This window comes from Anomaloglossus baeobatrachus, chromosome 10, assembly GCF_048569485.1.
Source record: "Anomaloglossus baeobatrachus isolate aAnoBae1 chromosome 10, aAnoBae1.hap1, whole genome shotgun sequence".
In the NCBI taxonomy this organism is placed as follows: domain Eukaryota; kingdom Metazoa; phylum Chordata; class Amphibia; order Anura; family Aromobatidae; genus Anomaloglossus; species Anomaloglossus baeobatrachus.
In genome coordinates this window covers 167066663-167073078 of record NC_134362.1, presented here as the reverse complement: position 1 = coordinate 167073078, position 6416 = coordinate 167066663, and positions in this window count along the sequence as shown.

Genomic DNA, 6416 nt, shown 5'->3' with positions numbered 1-6416 from the left:
GCCGAACGTCCCTCCCCCTTCAGGAAGAGGATGTTCGCCGCCCACAGCGAGGTCATTCGGGAGGTAAGTACGTGTGACAGGGTGTTAACGACTTTGTGCGCCACGGGCAACAAATTGCCCATGACGCACAAACGACGGGGGCAGGTACGAACGCTCATGCAATCGCACGACATATCGACGCGTGTGACTAGACCTTAACACTCGTCTCTCTTCTCTTCATACAGGTATATATTTCATTCATCTGCTGGGATTAACCCTTTCAAACACATCTTTACAAGCCTGATCAATAGTATATATTTCATTCATCTTACTGTGTTTGTTCCCTGATGCTATAAGGTCATCTCACTTCTTCAAAGATTTTATGATCCATGTTGGCCTGCAAGCTTGTTAGTTGGTTTATGGCCTCCTCCTGTTTTAAGTTAGTTGATTAATTGTTAGCAAGTTCAATTAGACCTGGATATAAGCACAATCTAAGGGGAAGTTGTCGCAGGCGGAGGGGACGCGCTCGCCACGCTCGGGTCCGGGGCTTCTGCTGCTGCTGCTCGGTGGCTCGAGCAATGGACTGGACCCGGGGACTTGAGCAGCGCTCCTCACCCGTGAGTGAAAAGGGGGTGGTATGTTAAGGGAGATTGTTCGTGACGCCACCGACGGGACGTGGTGATGATGGCACCACCGCTGCTGGTAACGGGGTTCCCGGGAGAGATGGTAGGGTGCAGCTAGGATGTTGTCCCCTCCGTGGGTAGGGGGGTTGGTGATCCCGGGGCCTGGTGGTGTAACGGGGAGACTGGACGGCTGGGGTGCAGGGACAGCGCGGCGCGGTGCCGGACGGCACTGGTGTACTCACTCAGACAATCACTGACAAAGTCTCTGGTAAACCAAAACGGCTGGATGGACGTTAACATCCCTATTGATGATTGTCTTGGCCTTTCCCAGCTTACTAACTCTCCTATATATGGAGATGGGAATACGCTGGACCTGATCTCCTGACTCTGCTCAATGAATAATTCTACTAACTCCCCTCTCCTGCTCTCTGGGCACAACCATCTGTCATTCTCTATCAAGAACTGTCCCCACTTACCACACGTATAGGAATTTATGCACCATTAATACGCAGAAGCTTATGAAGAATTTGCAGTCATCATTGGCCCCAATCTCCTCCCTCTCATGTCTTGATTCTGTTCTTTCATTATAATGAAACACTGAAACGTTCCCTCAATGAAGCTACACCTTCTACACACAGAACAACTTGGCACAGATGGCGGCAACCCTGGCACACCCTACAAACATGTTTTCTCTTGTGGTGCTCCAGGTGCACTGAACGTCTGTGGAGAAAACCCAATCTGGCCAAAGATTTCATCCATTATAAGTTTATATTTAAAACTAAGAGAAGCTTACTTCACCACCCTCATCACCTGACTAACTATCGACTCTTTGACACTTTTCATTCCTTCCTCGATCCAAGAGTGCAGGCCCCAACAACCAACCTCAGCACTGACGATCTGGCCAAATCTTTTAAAGAAAAAATTGAGCATATCCGATAGGAAATTTTCTCCCAATCTCCTAACATCATGCATTCTCTTCCCTGCTTCACTTCATCTAGCTCATTTTATATTTTTGAACCGGTCACATAAGAGGACATTACCAGGCTCCTTGCATCTTCTCACACTACTACCTGCACCGGTGACCCTATTACCTCACAAGTCCCTTCAGTCCTTTTCCCCGGCTGTCACCACTCATATAACTAAAATATTTAATCTCTTTCTTATCTGGTTTCGTTCCCTCATCCATCAAACTCACCAGCATAGACTCATTACTTAAAAAAACATACTTCGACCCAAACTGAGATGGTACCTACAGACCTGTCTCTAATATAACCCTTCACATCTAAACTTTTGGAACGTTTCGTCTAATCCACTTTCTCTCTGATAACTTTCTTCTTGACCCTTTACAATTCGGTTTCTGCGCCTTACACTCTACTCAAACTGCTCTTACTAAAGTCTCTATTGATCTACCAATAGCTAAATCTTATGGTCAGTACTCCCTGTGCATCCTTCTAGATCTCTGTGCAGCATTCGAGACTGTGGATCACCATCTCCTCCTCACTATGCTCCACTCTATCGGGCTGAAGGACATTCTCTCTTGGTTTTCCTCCTATTTCTTTTACAGCTCCTTCACTGTATCTTTTGCCAGCTTTTCTTCCTTTCCTCTTCACCTTACTGTCAGGGTTCCTCAGGGTTCAGTCCTAGGCCCCCTCGTCTACTCTCTATACACTTTCCCTATTGGACAAACCATAAGTAGATTTGGTTTTCAGCACCATTTATATGCTGATGACACCCAATTACACACATCATCTAAGATAATGGAACCTCTTGTGCTGCAAACTGTAATGAACCCACAGGTGGAGCTGGAACACCAGGAGAGTGCTAGGTAGGGATTCCCCACTAGATGGCACTAGTCTTAACAAACCAGCAGGAGGAGCCGGAGCTCCAGGAGAGTGGTGACAGCAATTCTCCACTAGAGGGCACAAATCTCCCCAGTGGAAGAAGTGGATGGTTGTACGGGCCGGGGTCAGAACCAGGAGGTCTATGAGGTTCTAAGGGTTAGACGGAGACAGAGTCTGGGGAAAGCCGAGCCAGGAACCGAGAGGGAACTTCAAAGACTGGGGGAGCGTGGAAACCAGAGTAAATAGACAAGTTGAAGTCTGGAGCTGGGAGAGCAGGTAATAGCAGGGAGTACAGGAGGACGGAACAACAGAGGATCCCTCAGAGAGGAATGGAGGCGGTCAGGATGGAAGTCAGGGAGAACGTACACAGGCAGGACAGGAGGTGGGGGAGTGGACACGGTCAGGACGAAAGGCAGGGAGGAAGAATGTAAACAGGACGGGGGGCAGGATCAGAACTCACAAGAAATCAGTGGCACACTGCAGAGCAGAATTATAACTGGCACCGTAAGAACGGAAGATAAAGGCGCTGTGATCCTGGGAACAAGGCACGGACGGGGAAACGAGGCACGGAGGGGGGTGACCTCTCCCCGGCCACGCTCCAGGAAACTCTGACAGCTGGGGTCATGACATAAACACTTTGGTACTACCAATGGTGGCTCTCTCCTGTTCTTTACCTTTGCCTCACATCCGGCGTCATTAACGATATCGCAGTGTGTGACACTTACCAGCGACCTTAAGTGACCTCAAAAATGGTGAAAATCGTTCACCATGGAGAGATCGTCCCAAAACCAAAAATCGGTAATGGTTGATTATCGATGTTGTTCCTCGTTCCTGCGGCAGCACACGTGACACCGCAGGAGCGAGGAACGTCTCCTTACCTGCCGCCGGCTGCAATGCAGAAGGAAGGGGGTGGGCGGGATGTTACGTCCTGCTCATCTCCGCTCCTCCGCTTTGATTGGCCGGCCACTTAGGGAGGGATTGTTCGGCAGTCACAGCAAGGACGCCGACCAGGTAAGTGCGTGTGACGCTGCCATAGCGATAATGTTCGCTGCGGCAGCGATCACACGATATCGCACACACGACGGGGGCGGGTGCTTACACGCTCGATATTGCTAGCAATTGCTAGCGATTTCGTAGCGTGTAAAGCCAGCTTTAGGCTGGCCACAAGAAAAGGCCACCCTAAAATGTGCACTGGTCAGAAAACCAGTCAGTATTTAGTGTGACCACCATTTGCCAGTCTACTATCTGCCCTGTATAGTCAAAACTGGGAGTTATCTGTGAAGAGAACACCTCTCCAATGTGCCAGACGCCATCATATGAGAGCATTTACCCACTCAAATTGGTTCCAATGACAAAGGGCAGAGCAGAGGGCAATATACATACATTAAGAAAGTAGTGCGGAGACAGAAAGTGTTCCCAGAGTGAGTAGAAAGAAACCATGACATACCAAAGTAAAGGATAGCGTATGTACTGAGAGAGACTATGCTGCCTTCTACCTAACTAGAAACAGAAGATAGGTGCAGGGTGAAAAGCAAAAACAGCAGAGAGATAAAACCCTACCTATACTTTTACTGTCTGGCATACAAATGGCAGTATGGCTGGACATTCAAATGAGAATATCATCAGCAGGAGGAAGATTTTTATAGCATGACCCAAAAGGTGACTGGACAGACAAATGAGTAAATAAAATCAAACCCTTGTTAACCTAAAAGACTAAATTGAGGATAACAGATAGAAAAACCCAGAGAAAACATATATATGCTGTGGCTCAGTGGACAGATAAACCAACCACAAAGCACAGGTACAAGGATTCAAACACAATTGCATGATAGCGAACCAATTCTCCAGGTTCCCAGGGAAGAGGGAGTAGAGATGCCAAGGTGGTATTCCTTTGAAAGCCAACTATGTCCATCCCCCAAAATGAGAAATTCTGAAGAAACCCCTATTTAGCCAGGCATGAAAGACTTTGTCCTCTAACCTTGGGGTGAAAAGTTGGTTACTCAAAATAAGGAACATAGAGGTAGATAGTGGTCAGATATGAGAACAGGATGGGATGTGCACAGCGGGCAAGGGTGGGGTGAGTTTTAATGGCTTTTACCAAAGACAAGTCCAGCCAAGGAGTAGAGATATTTGTAAAGCTTTGTCCGATCCTGACCTAGGCTTTTGCTCTGCCTTTCCTACACCAGTCCAGTATTCTAGAGAGGTGGGAGGATATATAATAGAATTTCAAATTTCACAAGGCTATGCCCCCTGAGAACTTAGAACAATATAATATGGTTCGGCTGAAACAGTGGGTTTACCAGACCATAGGATTTGAACTGAACTCTGAAGAAGGACGAGGGAACCCCAACGAAAAGAGCTTGAATGACATTTTATAAATGGTGCTTCTACCAAACCATGTAAAAGCATTCCTTGTCCATCTTGAGCAGTTTTCCTGTATTGACTGTAGAAGTTTAGAGAAATTAAGAGACTATATCAAGCTTATGTCGCTTGGTAATAGAAAGTGGAGCAACAATTTTGGCATGACCAATCCAAGATAGATAAAAAAATATTTTATCACAAAAAAATGTTTAAAAGAACTGAAGTCCTCAGTGGTTGATACCTTTTATCCAATTTTTTCGCAAGAACATGTTTAAAAAACCATGAAGAACCTTTTTGACAAAATTGATGCTAAAACGCTTTGATTGGCTGGTCAGAATTGACAGCAGTTAACTTTACTTGGTCATTGCGCAATGCAGCTCATTGATTGGAACTTGCGACGCCAAACATGATCGACCTTCTGAATGTCTTGAAGGGTTAAGGGGTTGGCCACTTTCTCTTGTTTGTGCAGCTGCTTCACAAACTGACCAACACTTTGGTCCATATAATGGCAGTTGATGGAGGGTCTTGTAGCAAGACTAGTCTATCCTCCTCCTCCAATAAAGAAAGCAGTTTTACCCTTGAAGGTGTTTTAAAATTGGATGAGGCTGATGGACAGGTCTGGTCACATTCCTCCACCAACTGGCACTGTATGATGCTGGTCAGTTTGTGACACAAGCTGCATTAACAAGAAAAAGTGGCTAACCCCTTAAATTGATGTAGTATGACATAAATTCATGTAACGCCGTCATTCCTGATCTGAGTGTGTCAAAGGTTCTCATGAATGTCAAAGGTTGCCATTGCTTGTACTCTCAGACTCTTCTGTCTCTTTTGTATTGCAATTTATTTTTGTATACTATTATCTTAGAGTCCAAGATGTTGTGACCTGGCCTACAAAAGTGCCATTACAAATCTTGGGGTCTTACCCTACACAGCAGCAATGGAAAAATATCCAAGAAACTCAGTGTCCACCTCTTACTACAGATTGACCCCATATCTGGAAGGTAAAAGCACCAGAGATCCCTGAAGGACAGAGACAATTTTTGGTATAGTGTGCCAAATATTCAGTACTTGTTTCCGGGGACTCTGACCTAGTTCCCAATTTCATGTCCATAATAGGGGAGAATTAACTCTGCATTATGATGGGAGAAGATGGAAAAAAATTGAACTCTGTGACCATATGGCCCTGAGAGGGACCTCATAACCCTTAACCCTAATAATATTCCTTCGTACTTAATGTCCCTTATCCCTTCAAGTATTGCATTGTGACGCCCTGGGCAAGCCAGGGGTCACAGGTCAAAACACAACACGCACCCCACATTCCCTGCAGGTACACCGAAGTCAAAACTAAAATCCTTGTTGCCTTCCTCCAGGGGCTGGTGTCCACACCAGGGGGTGGGCCAGGCGGTTGGCTCCACCCGCCGAGGAGTTCACAGCCCTGGAGGCGGAAAAACCAGGCAGATAGAGAGTGGAAGTTGAAGGAGAAGGAGGAAAGTGAGAGTAGTGACAGAGAAAGTGACAGCAAGAAGCCTGAAGTTGGTCCGGGTGTGTGCCCCGGACTGAGACAGCAAGGTTGGCAGACGGAGGTGACCGTCTGCAGGAGAGGCTGCTCGGA